The following is a 16,934-nucleotide window of genomic DNA, read 5'->3' on the forward strand; positions in this document are numbered from 1 at the left end:
TGTGATGCCTCCAGCTTTGTTCTTTTGGCTTAGGATTGTCTTGGCAATGCAGGGTCTTTTTTGGTTCCATATGAACTTTAAAGCAGTTTTTTCCAATTCTGTGAAGAAAGTCATTGGTAGCTTAATGGGGATGGCATTGAATCTATAAATTACCTTAGGCAGTATGGGCATTTTCACAATATTGATTCTTCCTATCCATGAGCATGGTATGTTCTTCCATTTGTTTATGTCCTCTTTTATTTCACTGAGCAGTGGTTTGTAGTTCTCCTTGAAGAGGTCTGAGATCTGATGGTTTTATAAACATCTGGCATTTCCCCTGCTTATACTCACCACTCAGTCTCTCCTGCTGCCTAGTGAAGAAGGTCCCTGTTTCCCCTTCCACCATGATTGTAAGTTTCCTGAGGCCTCGCCAGCCATGTGGAACAATGAGCCAGTTAAACATCTTTCCTTTATAAATTATCCAGCCTCGGGCAATATTGTTATAGCAGTGTGAGAATAGACTAATATAGTGGCCATTCTCTATTTGGTTGTCCAAATAGAAATGCCTCTGAGATGGTTGGAGATTGAGGCTGAAATTGCTCAAGAAGACAGAATGGAGACATAGATCTGAATGGTCAGCAGGGAAGCAATGATGAAAATGAAGAGGAATTGTAATGATAAAGATCTGATGCTCTAGATAGAGGACTAAAGACAGCTTTGGAGAATTTGCCCAGTCAGTTGCTTGGGGGAGGAGGAAAAAGTGGAAATGAGTGGTGGGAGATGGGAATAAAACTTAACGTCAGTCAAGTACAGTGTCAGCAACAACAGGTGTTCCCTGCCCATGATTTTTAAGTCAAGTCTGAGGACTACGAAAATACTTTGAATCTACCAAAAAGAAAGCGGCTGGACGTGGTGGCTCACACCTGTAATCCCAGCCCTTTGGGAGGCTGAGGTGGGTGAATCACGAAGTCAAGAGATGGAGACCATCCTGGCCAACATGGTGAAACCCATCTCTACTAAAAATACAAAAATTAGCTGGGCATGGTGACTTGCACCTGTAGTCCTAGCTACTCAGGAGGCTGACGCAGGAGAATTGCTTGAACCTGGGAGGCGAAGATTGCAGTGAGCCAAGATTGTGCCACTGCACTCCAGCCTGCTGACAGAGTGAGACTCCATGGAAACAAAGAAAGAGAAAGAGAAAGGGAGAGAGAGAGAGAGAGAGAAAGGAAGGACGGGAGGAAGGGAGGGAGGGAGGGAAGAAGGAAGAAGGAAGGAAGGAAGGAAGGAAGGAAGGAAGGAAGGAAGGAAGGAAGGAAGGAAGGAAAGCTATTTAGCCTTTGTGGGGAGGCACATTTGGGTAGAAGAGTGTGGACAGAAGTAAGATTGCAAGGCACTGGGGAGAGAACTGGAGTAGTAGAGATGAATTAATGATTGCATGATGCTAGTTTAAGAAACATGGGAGGGAAAAGGATAGAGGCATGGGTGTAATGAGGGAAAACGGAAGGGTCAAGCAAAGACATTTTCAAAATGGGTAAATAAGTGAAATGTGCAAAATACAGGAATTTAGAGGAAAAGGAGCTTTTGAAGATGGCTGGGGATGATGGAATGAGTGTAACAACTGTGCACTGACGGGAATTGAGGATGCAGGTGCAGGGTTCGTTACCTTAGAGAAGGATGAAATGTATTTCACAGCATTCAAACACAGGATCTAAAGGAGGTTAGGTGAGGAAACTAAGGGCTTATGCCCTTATAATAATAATTATTATTATTTCAGAACAATAAGGGCAGGAATTTGCTGGCAAGAATAGAGTGGAGGAGTGAGGAATAGAAATATTTACATAGTAAAGTCTCATATATCAATCCCACATTTAATTTATGTGAGTATTACCAAATATGCTTTGGGAAAAAAAAAAAAGGCAAGGTAACACATGCCTTTGGTTTCACATGGATAAATTACTGAACGTGTTCTCCACGTAAAGCATGATTTAAGTTTTTCTTTGGCCATAAAATGAAATCATAGTGTATCTTGTATGGTGGACACTGCAATGTGCACCAAGATTCTCCTTCTGCATTGAAGAACCTATTTCCCCTGCTGCTAGGAATGCTGCCAGAAAACACTCTCACTGTCATTCCATTTTGGAGATTGTCTTGGCTGAAGAAATTTGCCTCACCCAAGGTCATAGCCCTTTCTGGATGGCCCACATCCAGTGAGTGATCCATATAGGGTGTAAAAACCTGACCCTCTCTGTCCAGCAGGGAATGAGTCTGAATGTCCAAGCTCCAGAGCTTCCCACAGGGTTTGCTGAATTCTTTATTAACATTGTATTCTGCTTTCATTCCTTCCTTTTAGCAGGTGCTGAAGAACACTTCCTGAACATCCGTTATGTTAATCTATGTTTGAATGGCTGTTTCTGGGGAAACCATCCTGCAACAGTTGAAAGGCTTATTCCTCCACGTGCAGTAAATGCTACTAGCAGACAGCTGTCAAATGTCAGTCTCCTTTAATTTGTCTCAGCTGAAGAAAACTTTCTTTACCAAGTCAGAGCTCCTTCTAGGGACAGCCCATGTTCAATGACTGATTGATGCAGCATCATCCTCGCTTTACCTTGGAACATTTCTGATAGGCCAATCACATTTAAATCTCTCCAGGGCATTAGCTGAAGCCCTAGCTGAGACTGCATTGAAACCCAGCTTTTCCTTCTGTCCAGTTCTCCTTCAATCCCTTCCCTTCAACAGGTGCGATTCCAAAGGCACTCAGTCAACCTTCTGCATGCTAAGGTCCATCTATGAGTCGGCTTCCTGTGAAAACTATCCTACAGTATCTTGCTATCCCATATTATTTTTTAATATCGATTTTTACCTTAGCAAAGTATTCCAGTAAAGGTTCATTGTTTTATTTGACCCTGGAAATAAATAGTTAAATATATCTTAATGCTTGGCCGGGCGCGGTGGCTCACGCCTGTAATCCCAGCACTTTGGGAGGCCGAGGCGGGCGGATCATGAGGTCAGGAGATCGAGACCATCCTGGCTAACACGGTGAAACCCCGTCTCTACTAAAAATACAAAAAAAAAAATTAGCCGGGCATGGTGGCGGGTGCCTGTAGTCCCAGCTACTTGGGAGACTGAGGCAGGAGAATGGCGTGAACTCGGAAGGTGGAGCTTGCAGTGAGCTGAGATCACTCCACTGCACTCCAGCCTGGGCGACAGAGCGAGACTTGTCTCAAACAAACAAATAAAAAAAAATCTTAATGCTTAATGCTTTCCATAAAGACATTTTCCTCCAGTGCTTACGTTTTTTTTTTTTTTTTTCAGAGCCTTGCTCTGTCCCCAGGCTGGAGCCTGGAGTGCAGTGGAATGATGTTGGCTCACTTCAACCTCCGCCTCCCAGGTTCAAGTGATTCTCCTGCCTCAGCCTCCCGAGTAGCTGGGACTACAGGTGCGCACCACCACACCCAGCTAATTTTTGTATTTTTAGTAGAGAGGAGGTTTTGCCATGCTGGCCAGGATGGTCTCCGTCTTTTGACCTCGTGATCCGCCCACCTCGGCCTTCCAAAGTGCCGGGATTACAGGCGTGAGCCACGGTGCCACCCTGCCCGGCCTCATGGTTTAGTTTTTAAAGGTCTGCTGATAATGCCACCTGGTTTAGGATATTTGTGTATAATATTTTTCTTCATTAATTTCAAAGATCAAAAACTCTTAACTTAAAGTTTATTTGAGCTTCTTTATATTAAATTAAATTTCTCGTTGCCTGATACCTCTACAGGATATTAATCAATACCTGTGCCTGGTTAGTCACAATATATAGAAGATAATTTCTATTATTCTTTTACTAAATACTGAACACAAATTTCTATCACACTGATAACTTTAGCTGAGTGTGGCAGAAATTGCTGGTTTCTCCAGTATCTATTTTCCCTTTATTATTTAGTTACAGATTTTTTTTTTTTTGAAAGGAGAGCATAATGCTACTTTGTTAAATATTACATTTCCCATTTTCTCTTGCAGCTACGTATGGCCATGTGACTAAATTTTGGGCATTTGGAATTTGAGTAGGAATGATGTTGAAATTTCTAGGGAAGAACAACTATCTGTTCTTGGATGTAGTCACAATTAAAGAAGATAGAGGAGTGGGCCATGTTGAGGATGACAGAACAAAACAGATGGAGCCTGGCTTCCAACACAGGCCACCATATTAGCCAAGACTTTTACATAGGAAAAAAATGAAACATCTATCTAAGCCCTTATTACTGTGAGTCTCTCTAATAGGAGCCAAATCAATTCTTTAATCCTTTAAGAATATGCATATCTGCAAGATGCTTCCTAATGTTATATTCATGTAATTAGTTGGTAGTTGCTTGCCAATAGGTTGGGAAATATAAAAATTCTTCTAAAATTATGTTTATTAATATGGGCTATATGTGCTCCTATGGGTAACTGATAGCTTGACAGAGAGTCCAGTTACTTACAGGATCAATATGACAGATAGTCCCCAAGTATTGACTTCACTCAGAGTTTAATAAAAAAAAATTCACAAATTTCCTGAGGTAAATAATTTTAATAGTCATACAGATATATACATTACATATATTTTATATATGACTATAAATATAATTATATAGAGATAGATGTTAAGGTATAACTCAAAATTATCATAATATTTTAGGACAGATACAAAACTTAAAAGACATTTAATGCTTGAGTTGTGCTACTTTCTACTGTGTTTACCATCCAGCCAGTGGGCTCATGTTCCCAATCCCTTTACTTTTATGGTACTTAATGGAGAAATTTTTGAAAAACACTTGCCTCTGCAGATATTCTGTATCAAAGTCAGGAGCTCTCAGGCTGAATCAAAATGATCTTTTCCTTATTTACATCAACGTTTAATTTTGTTCCACATGGGTTATAATACCATTAATTAAATTGATGCTTTGGTATTTTAGAAACATCCTATTTTGGGAATTTTAGAATGAACTTTTGTGATTTTTTTGACTTTATTATTTGAATGCTTCATCTACTCTTATTACCATTTAAAACAGAGGTCTTATTTATTCCAGCTCAGTAGTTATACATGACTGAGTCTGGCTCAGACCAGGGAGGCCAATTTATTGATTTTGGCCGTCCTTTTCCAACTTTGTTATTCAAACCCCTGGGTCTCTACATGCTAGTTTTTGAGTATCTGATAGTGTTTGAGGGATTCCAAGAAGCAGAATGTGAGGTGAGAAGGCTGCTTGGGCTCTAGTGAGTAATATAAATTTTGGTATAAAGTTAAAAATGCAAATATAAGTAGGTTTTCTTCCTGATTAGAATTAGACCTTAATGAAATTAGAGTATTATTTGGAATATTAAATCTAAGAGCTAACAATGGGGATGAAGAGCAGGACAGATAGTTGAAGATGTTTAATATAGTTTTGAACAAGACATGTTGGGGTAGATTTGGAATGCTGAACAGAACCAATGAAGTAGCTAGCACTTACAAAAGCCAGGTAGAACTCCTTTGCTCTGTGCCCTTATGAAATGGGTTTATTTGTGAAGGGGGTGGCAGAGGGGATGGGAGAATGCTTTAGCTCCCATACTTACCATAAGCAAGGGGTCCCTTTTCCTTAGTCCAACGGCTACTGGAATTAAAAAATTGGAAAACAGGAAGCCGTTATTCTATATTTGCACTTTCAGATCAACCTCAGAGCGCAGGCCTTATGCTGAGCAACATGAGTTTAGAGGAGCAAACAAATGGGCGAAGTGGCTTATGAAACAGAACAATGCAAAGCTGCCAGTGCTCAATTGTCAAAGGCCATGGAGGTTCCATTTGGAGCCTGCTGGTCCATTGATCACACTACTTGGGCCAAATCAGCTGCAGCTGAGGAAAAGCCTAGAAAACTGAGGTGCTGTGAAGGCAACCTTGAAGACTCTCCAGTTATGTTTTAGCAACCCAGGAACAAAAGCTATCCCTTAGCTAGAAAAATAGAGTGGAGAAATGACGAGTCATGGGGACCTCATCTGCCACGGAGGAGCTTGAGCAAGTGGCTGGTCTGCTCTGGGTCTGTTTTTTTTTTCCACTGCACGGTGTTTCTTGATGATTCAGCTAGGGTACTTGTCTTACAACCATAGACACCAATTGTGCCTACTTAAGCAGAAAAGCAGTTTACTGGAAATATGTGCCATCGTTTACAGAATCTAGGAGACTACTGAAGGAGCTGGGTGAACTAACATGTCCAAAAGGAAGACAGTTCCCAACATTCCCTCTTCTGGATGAATCCAGTGTTTGTACCTTTTGCTCAAGGATCAACTTTCAGTCAGACGGTTTGATTTGCCTAGTTTGGGTCACTTGGAGAAGGATGGGATGGGCTGTAGGCTTTGCTTGACAGACCCTTCAAACTGTATTCAATGAAGAAGACCCAGAAGGAGAGATGTATATTATCTTTGGTCACTTTCCAGTTAATTTACAGCACCATTCTGGCTTTGAGTGTTGGTAGTTATGTCATCCCGGGGAAATTAATTAAAATCATTTGTACCTCGCTTTCCTCATCTGTAGTGATAGTACTTAATTCAAAGAATTGTTGAGAGTATATATTGATATAATTCTAAATTTTAGGCTGGTGAGTGGAACATAGTAAAAATGTAATAAATGCTTTTTGCTGTCTCTTACTCTTTGGAAGGAAGGATTGCTATATGGTTTAGGAAATATCACGAATACCTGCAATTATGTTCTTCTGTGCATGGGTGGGTGAATGACTCTCTCATATCTCTCTATGCTTGTCGATTTCTGAATGTTTCATTATCAGTAGATGTTTATGAGTATTTCTTTAAGTACATGGTGCTAGAGATACAAAAATGCGTAATATGTTGTTTCTCCTTAAGGGAAATTGTAAACTGCTAAATAAAAATAAGGTAATAAGCACATTAAATATAAAATACATGTAATATTTTCAAGTGCTCTCAAAGGTTAGAGTGGTTATATAATTTTTTCAGAATTTGTTTTTGTTGTTTTTGAGACAGGGTCTCGCTCTGTTTCCTAGGCTGGAGTGCAGTGGTGCAATTGCTGTAGCATTGACCTCCCTGGGTCAAGTTATCCTCCCACCTAAGCCTTCTGAGTAGCTGGAACTAGAGGCATGCACCACTACACCTGGGTAATGTTTGTAGTTTGTGTAGAGAGTTTTGCCATGATGCCACTTGCCATACAAGCCATTTGCTCTATTTTTACATTCCAAAACCTTTCCCCTCAGTGTGGATTGCCTGTGTATTCTCTTAATTAATGGAATTTAATTCGGTATTAAGAAGTTAGTTATTCTTAACTTTAATGTAATACAATTTATCAGTCTTATATGATTATTTTCTGTGTCATATGTAAGATATCTTTGCCTACCTCGCCTTCATAAAGGTATTCATCTATCTTATTTTAAAAAGTTTTATTAGTTTGCTTTTTTATATTTTGATGTACAATCTATCAGATATTGATTTTTGTGTACAGTATTAAATAGGAGTCAAATACATTTGTTCCCGCATGACTATCCATCGATCTAGTACTATTTATTGAGAAGAGCACTTCCCATCTACACTGCAGTGTTACCTTTGTAATAAATAGGTGACTCTATTTATGTAGGTTCTGTTTCTGGACTATATATTTCATTTATTTGTTTATCCTTAGATAGACAAATTGATTGTGTTATCTTGATTGCTGTAGCCTCATAGTAAGTCTTAAAATTAGATAATGTAAGTCCTTTAATTTTGTTCTCTTTCTATCAAGACTATTTTGTCTCCTGTAATTCATTTGCATTTCTGCAGGATTTTGGACTCAGTTTCCATTAAAAACAAGCTACTGTTGGGAATTTGTTTGGGATTTTATTTAAATCAATGCATCAGTCTGAGGAGAATTGATACCTTAATATTAAGTTTTTCAGCCTATGGCATCTTTCTGTTCTATGATGTGGTATAGCTGTGCATTATGTTTAGGTTCCCTTTATTTTTTCTCAGCAATATTTTGTAATTCCTTTTCTTTTAATAGAAAGGGGTCTCGGTATGTTGCCCAGGATGACTTGAACTCCTGGCCTCCAGCTATCCTCTCACCTCAGCCTTCCAGTATTTTGTAATTCTTAGTGTAAAAGCCTGTAACATTTTTCATTAGACTTATTTCTAGGTAAGTGACATTTTTAATACCTCTGTGAATGGTATCCTTTTAAAATTTTTAATTCTGAATTTTTGTTGCTAGTATATAGAAGTTCAAATAACTTTTGAATAGTTACTTTGCATATGTCGTCCTTGTAGATAAACTTATTAATTCAAGTACTTTGTAGATTCTTTTGGATTTTTCACACATAATATTATGTTATCTAAAAATAAGGACAGTATTTTTTCCTCTACCATTCTGAATTTTGTTTCGTTGCCTTGGCTAAAGCACAATGTGGATTATCAAATTATTTTTATCCTTTAACCTGTTCATATGAAAAATTACACAGATGTTTTTATATTGAATTGTTGATTTTTAAATCACTCTTGCATTTCTGGAATGAACTTGATTTAGTGGTAATGTATGCATCTGTTTAATTTTTTATTGTGATATTTTGATCCATAAGTCATTGAAAATTATATTACTTAATGTCTAACATTTGTAATTTTTCTACCTAAATGCTTGCTTCCCATTTCTAGCTTAATTCTACAGTGTTTAGAGAACATATTCTTAATCATTTCAATTTTTTGATCTTAATGAATCTTGCTTTAGGGCCTAGCATATGGTCAATTTTGGTAAGTTTTCTGTATGCACTTGAAAAATAATGTATTCTAGAATTTCTAGGTACAGTTTTCTATATATTTTCAATTTATTCAAATATTCACTAGTTTTACCAATCTTTGGTCTGTGTCTTTTGACTTATCAAGAGAAGTATGTTAAAGATTTTTATTTTGCTTCTGTGTTTGTTGATTTTTTAAAATCATTTTCTGCTTTATATATTTTGAGCTATGCTGCTAGAAGCATACATACTTAAGATTGTTGTATATTCTTTTTTATTGACCTCATTTTCTCTAGGAAATACCATTCTTTTATTTTGTATGATATTAGTATAGCTACACCTGTTTGTTATAGCTACACCTGTTTGCTAATGTTTTTATGTGTTGTTAGTATTGGTACAGTATGTCTTTATCCCCTTAATTTTAACATCTCTGAGTCTTTATCTTTCAGTTGTACCTTGCAAACAGAATATGTTACTATACATATTTTTAATCTCTGAAAATCTTTCTATTTTCAATATTTAACCCATTTAAAATTAATGTAATGAATATATTTGGATTTATATCTACCATCTTATTATTTATACTACTTGCTCTATATTCCCTTTTCTCTCTGTTCTTGCTTTTTTGTTTTTTATTTTTTTATTTTATTTTTTGAGACAGTCTTACTCTGTTGCCCAGGCTGCTGCAGTGTAGGGCAATCTTGACTCACTGCAATCTCTGCCTTCAGGGTAGCTGGGATTCTCGTGACTCAGCTTCCCAGGTAGCTGGGACCACAGGTGTATGGGACCACACCCAGCTAATATTTATTTATTTATTTATTTATTTAGTTTTCAGAGCACATGGGGTTTCATCATGTTGGTCAGGCTGGTCTTGAACTCCTAGTTTCAAGTAATCCACCCACCCAGGCCTCCCAAATTGCTGGGATTACAGGCATGAGACAATGTGCCTGGCCTTTTTTCAATTTTTGTTTTCAAATTCACACATAATAATTGTATATATTTATGGGATAGAGAGTGATATTTCAATAAATTTATACAATGCATAACAATCAAACCAGGATAATGGGCATATCCATCACTTTAAGTATTTATCATTTCTTTGTTTTGGGAATATTGAACATTTTTCTCTTTTAGCTATTTGAAAGTACATGATAAATTATCGTTAACTATAGTCACCCTATAGTGCTATAGAGCAGTAGAACTTATTCTTCCTGTCTCGCTGTAATTTTGTGTCATTTAACCAACCCCTCCTTATCTTCCCCTCCCTCCACTCCTTCCCAGACTCTTATAACCACAATTCTACTCTCTTCTATGAGCTCAACATTTTAAGTTCCCACATATTAGTGAGAACATGCAGAATTTATCTTTCTGGGCCAGACTTACTTCACCTAACATAATGTCCTCCAGGCTTATCCAAATTGCTGTGAATAACAGAATTTCATTCTTTTTTATGGCTGAATAGTATTCTATTGTGTATATACACCACATTTTCTTTTTCCATTCACCTGTTGAAGAACATTTAGGATAATTCTATATTGTGGCTATTGTGAATAGTGCTGCAGTTAACATGTGTGGTACACATATTTTTGATATATTGATTTCCTTTCCTTGAGATAAATACCAAGTGCTGGGGTTGCTAGATTATTTGGTAGTTTTATTTTTAGTTTTGTAGTTCTATTTTTAGTTTTTTGAGGAACCTCCATACTGTTTTTCATAAGGTTGTACTGTATTCCCATCAAAAGTGAATAAGAATTCCCTTTTCTTCTCCTCCTCACCAGCATCTGCTATTTGTTGCCTTTTTGATAATAACCATTCCAGCTGCGTTGAGATGATATCTCACTGTGGTTTTAATTTTGATTTCCCTGATGATTAGTGGTGTTGAGTATTTTTTTTCCATATACGTGTTGGCCATTTGTATGTCTTTTTTTGAAACATGTCTATTCAGATTATTTACTCATTTTAAAATCAAATTATTATTATTTGTTATTGTTGTTGAATTGAGTTCCTTGTACATTCTAGATATCAATCTCTTATCAGGTAAATAACTTGCAAATGTTTTCTCCCATTCTACAGTCTTTGTTTCCTTTCCTGTGCAGAAGTTTTTAGATTGATATAATTCCATCTCTCTACTTTTACTTCTGTTGCCTGTGAAGTCTTTGAAGTCTTATCCATAAAATCCTGTGCCAGACCAATGACCTAAAGCATTTCCCTTCTAATTTTTTCTAGTACTTTTACAGTTTTGGCTCTTATATTTAAGTCTTTAATCCATTTTGAATTGTTTTTTATATGTGGTGAGATGTAAGGGCCTCCTCTTCAGCATGTAGCTATCCAGTTTCTCTAGCACCATTTATTAAAGAGGCTGTCCTGTACTTAGTGTATGTTCTTGGTGCCTTTGTTAAAAACCAGTTGACTATAAATACATTGATTTATTTCTGGGCTCTGTATTCTGTTCCATTGTCCTATGTATCTGTATTTATATCAGTACCAGGCTGCTTTGGTTATAGTAGCTTTGTAGTATATTTTGAAGTCAAATAGTGTGATGCCACCAGCTTTGCTCTTATTGCTCAGGATTACTTTGGCTATTCATGGTCCTTTGTGGTTCCATATGAATTTTAGGATTTTTTTGCTGATTTCTGTGAAGAATGTCATTGATATTTTGATAGGGATTACATTGAACTGCAGATTTCTTTGGGTAGTAAGATTATTTAAATAATATTCATTACTCTAATCCATGAACATGGGATATCTTTTCATTTGTTTGTGTCCTCTTCAATTTATTTCATCAATGTCTTACAGTTTTTCTTGTAGAGATCTTTCACCTTGGTTAAATTTATTTCTAAGAATTTTATTTTTATAGCTGTTATGAATGAGATTTCTTTTTCAACTAGTTTGTTATTGGTGTATAGAAACGCCCCTGATGTTTTCATTTGATTTTTTATCCTGAAATTTTACTAAATCTAGTGGAGTCTTATATACTGTAAATTAATTCAACCATTGTGGAAAGCAGTATGGTGATTCCTCAAAGAGCTAAAAGCAGAACTACCATTCAACACAGCAATCCCATTAAAGGGTGTATACCCAGAGGAAAATAAGTCCTTCTACCATAAAGACACATGCACACAAATGTTCATTGCAGCATTGTTCACACTAGCAAAGACATGGAATCAACCTAAATGTCCATCAATGACAAACTGGATTAAGAAAATGTACATATACATCATGGAATATTATGCAGTCATAAAAAAGAATGAGATTATGTCATTTGCAGGGACATGGATGGAGTTGGAGGCTCTTATTCTCAGTAAACTAATGCAGGAACAGAAAAACAAATACTACATGTTCTCACTTATAAGTGGGAGCTAAATAGTGAGAACACATGGACACATAAAGGGGAACAACACATACTGGGGTCTACTTGAGTGTAGAGGGTAGGAGGAGGAAGAGGAGCAGAAAAGATCACTACTGAGTACTGAGCTTAATACCTGGGTAATGTAATAATATGTACAACAAACCTTGTGACATGTGTTTGTCTATGTAACAAAACTTTACATGTACCCCCAAACCTAAAGTTAAAAATTTAAAAAAATTTTTTTTACCTCATTTGTACCTCATTGGCAAAGAGGTACAACTGAACTTCTTTTCCAATTTGGATGCCCTTTATTTCTATTTCTTGCCTAGTTGCTCTGGCTAGAACTTCCAGTATCATGTTGAATAAGAGTGGTTGAAAGTGAGTATCCTTATTTTGTTCCAGTTCTTATGTCAGTAACATCAATATATTAGCTGTGGTGTTTTCCTAAAAGGCCTTTATGGAGTTAAGGTATGTTTCTAACTTGCTGAGTTTTTACCATGAACGGGTGTTGCATTTTACCAAATGATTTTTGTGTCTATTGAAGTGATCACATAGTTTTTGTCCTCCATTCTGTTGATGTGATATATCACATTTATTGATTTGCATATGTTGAACTATCCTTGCATCACTGGGATAAATTCCACATGATTATGGTGTATAATTTTTTTGATGTGCTGTTGGATTTGGTTTGTCAGTATTTTGTTGAAAACTTTTTCATCTATATTCATCAGGGATATTGGCCTGTACTTGTGTTTTTTTTTTTTCTGTGTCCTTGTCTGGTTTTGGCATCCAGAAAAGGCTGGCTCTAGAATGCATTATGAAGAATTCCTTCCTCTTAATATTGTTTTTGGGATATTTTGAGAAGAACTGGTGTTCTTTAAAAGTTTGATAGAATTTAGCAGTGTTGCCATCTAATTCTAGAATTTTCTTCATTGGGAGACTTTTTATCCAATCTTGTTACCTCTTATTTGTCTGTTCAGGTTTTATGTTTCTTCTTGGTTCAGTCTTGGTTGGTTATATGTGTTTAGGAATTTATTCATTTCCTCTAGGCTTTCTAATTTGTTGGTCTATAGTTGTTCATCGTAGTCTCTAATGATCTTTTGTATTTCTATGGTATCAGTTGTAGTATCTTCTTTTACATCATTTGATTTTATTTATTTGGATTTTCTATTTTTCTTTAGCTAATGATTTGTTGATTTTTAAAAATCTTTACAACAAAACAACTTTTCATTTTTTGTTGATCGAGGCGGCTCGACCACCTGAGGTCAGGATTTGAGACCAGCCTGGCCAACATGGTGAAACCCCGTCTCGACTAAAAATACAAAAAATTAGCTGGCCATGGTGATGGGAGCCTGTAATCTCAGCTACTCAGGAGGCTGAGGAAGGAGAATTGCTTGAACCCGGGAGGCAGAGGTTGTAGTGGGCTGAGATTGCGCCACTGCACTGCAGCCTGGCGACAGAGCGAGACTCTCTCTCTAAAAAAAAAAGAAAAGAAAAGAAAAGAAAGAAAGAACCATAAAGGAGGTATTGATATTACTCATAAGGTTCCACATGTACATTCAGAATTTCGTTCTTACAATTGATAAAGAGAAAATATTAAGACAACCTCTCTCTTATAACAAGGTCTTGGGTTTTTTTTTTTGTTTTTTGTTTTGGTAAAAATCACATTATACATTTGAAGTAAGTTTACCACTTTTCATGAAGAAGAGTTTAAATATAGCAATAAGAGAGTAGATTCCTATGAAAGGCATTGGACTGATTAGAAAGTGGGTGCTAATAGCTGGTTCTGAATCTCATTAAAACAAATGAAAGACTTGGAATGTTTTCTTTTTTTTGGCAGAAATTATACAACCACATTGCAAGTTTAATGATTTTATGCTTGTGATTAAAACTTGAGTACTTTTTTCCTTTGAAGAACATAATAAATGCATGTGGCACCCATAATATTCAGTACTTCTCTGTCATATAGTGGGATTTCTGGGTGCTTAAACATATTAACTTCTTTGCATAATACTGCTGGGGAATAATTTCTGCTTTATAACTCCCATTGTATCAAGGAGAAAATGAAAATAGAAGGATTTTTTGTCAGGTCAGCGGCAGAATCCCAATAAAAAGTAAATCGCCTGTGAAACCCAAACCCAGGGTTAGGTTCCCCTCTGGGGAGCTGAGAACCTTTATTGGATCATCTGGATGACGGGCTCATGGAGTCCGAATCATAGCACCTTGCCTCCCTTTCCTTCTTCCTGTCATTTGGGACTTCTATGGGTGATATTAATTTATAAGAATCTTCATGCGATTCCACTTACATTTAATCTACACAAAATTAAAATCACAAATATTGTTCTCCATGAGCGTCGTAGAATACACTGTTGCTGAATAACTTGTCTCCTTCCTGCTTTCCTGAACATACCAGTTTATTAACTTTGCCGGTCCCTACGTTACATAGAGGCAAAATCAAAGTGAAATCCCTCACAGGAAACCCTCACCTTTTCTCATCAGTGGACCTGCCTCCCCATCCTGGCAGGGATCCTCAGAGCGGGGAGTCTGGTCCTCCGCTGGCCCAGGAGCTGGCCAGGCTCTGGGCAGCTGACATCGAGGATGACCCTGGTTGTCTGTCTCCTGAAGCCACAGAACGTTTGCTTTTGGTTTTGCTCGGTTGCCTGGCCAATCAAATAGATTACTGTTTTAAATAGCTTTTTTTTTTTTTTTTTCAACCTTGGCCTCTGAAGTCTTCCAGAATATTGGAAACCTGTTAAAGCATAAACATATGTCACGCAGAGCGAGAGGTAGTCAAAGAAATCACGATGGCAAAGTCAAAGATGCAAATTAAAACCCAGGAAGAATCAATTAAATAGGCACCAAAGGTCTGTTTAAATGATTAAATGAGACAGAAGTGCATCTTGAGATGAATAAATTACAGCAATGTGTGAGAAAAGTAATGAAGGGCTGGGAGGCTTGGAGGGGAAGGATGAATGAATAGATATGAATGAAGAGATTTAATAGAGGTGATATGCACACAGTGTCAGGTTTTGGTTATTAGATTGATTAAATATGCAAAAATGTTACCATAGCCTCTGGGTAATTGTACAAAACACCAATACAACAGTAAACTCCCACAGCTAGAAGAATAACAAAAGGAAAGCCGTGGCATTCCTCATGGTTCTGCCTAGCACGTGCCTCTCACTGTGTGGCTGTTTGTCTTTGCACCAAATGCAGTGTGTCCTAAAGCTCAGTCACGCTGCACTGAGCCTCCCAGTCCCCTTCCTCCCTCCTGGCTGGGTGCAGAGACTTGGGTTAGGCTACTCTGTAATAATTTCTGTCACTCTGTATGTTTCCCAAAATGCTTTTACATATGTATATCATGTCATCTTTAAAACCAGGTGAGAATGGCAAGTATGCTTGCAATTGTAGCTTTCTCGGGGGAGAAACCAGAAGGTGGAGAAACCTAGGTGCTCAAGATCACCTCAAAGCCAGAGCTGCGTTAGGACTGCACGCCCAGTTGGGCAAGTGGGGCAGGTCTTGCAGCTCTCAGGGTTACTGGCTAAAAGGACAAACAGGCCAAAATGCAAACCTTGTCAGGTTCACCAAACTGTGCAGCTTGTCATGGGGCTTGTTTACCTGGAGGCAGTGGTGTCATTTCCTAGTTTGCAAAGAGAAATTTACAGGTGGCCCCGAAATGAACTTGGGTCTCTTGACACTTCCTGTTTTGGTATCCTGCCCTAAGAGAGTTCTCTTCTTTCTCTTCTCCTACCCAAGTCATAGTCTTCTTTTCACTTCAAACCCACCAGCCTAAAAACACTGAAGTGTTCATTTATCTATCTCTCTTTTTTTAAATTTAAACTTCTTAAAATTTTATTTGTCCGTAAGTTATTGGAGTACAGGTAGTATTTGGTTACATGAGTAAGTTCTTTAGTGGTGATTTGTGAGATTTTGGTGCACCCATCACCTGAGAGTATACACTGCACCCTGTTTGTAGTCTTTTATCCGTCTCCCCAATCCCGCTCTTCCCCCCAGGTTCCCAAAGTCCATTGTATCTTTATTCTGCTTTTGTGTCCTCATAGCTTAGCTCTCACATATCGGTGAGCACATACAATGTTTGGTTTTTCATTCCTGAGTTACTTTTATCCTATGTAACCTGCAGTTCTGGTGACTGATAGTCTATCCCCACTACCTTAGGGTATGCAGTAGAAATAAACAGTAGGGAGGAAAAGCAAGCTGGATGGCACAGATAGTATGAACTATTGGTACTGTCCTACCAGGGAGCCCTGCTGGAGGTAAAGATGCAGGGGGAAAGAAGGGCAATATAGGTGATCGGGGGACAGTCAACAGACAGTCAGCACAAGGGCATTGGGGTAGGAGCTCTGCTGAGAATGCTTTTTATGTGACTACTTGGGCTACTCAATACCTCAGGTGATCTGCCTGCCTCGGCCTCCCAAAGTGCTAGGATTATAGGCGTGAGACACTGTGCCTGGCCAATGCTTTTTATTTCTACATTCAATAGTGTAATGTATGTCTCTCATTTCTGGTTTTAGTAATCTGAGTCTTCTGTCTTTTATCCTTGGTTAGTTAAGATAAAGATTCATTACTTTTATTGATATTTTCAAGAATCAAAAGTGGTTTTGACTTTTCTGCTTTGTATATTCTCTAGTTCAGTTATTGCCACTCTAATTTATATTATTTTCTTTCTGATTGCTTTAGTTTTAGTATGCTTTTCATTTTCTAGTTTCTTAAGGTAGAGGATTAGTTTATTAAGTTGAGATTTTTCTTTTTAAAAAAATATGGGCCTTTACAGTTATAAGTAAGAAGTAAAAAAGAAAATGAACTGGTTTTCTAGGAGGTGGAAGTCTTATGCTAATGAGGCTTGCTTCCTGAGCTCATTCAGCTTT

Source organism: Trachypithecus francoisi, unplaced genomic scaffold, assembly GCF_009764315.1.
Source record: "Trachypithecus francoisi isolate TF-2019V2 unplaced genomic scaffold, Tfra_2.0 Lachesis_group13, whole genome shotgun sequence".
NCBI lineage: Eukaryota > Metazoa > Chordata > Mammalia > Primates > Cercopithecidae > Trachypithecus > Trachypithecus francoisi.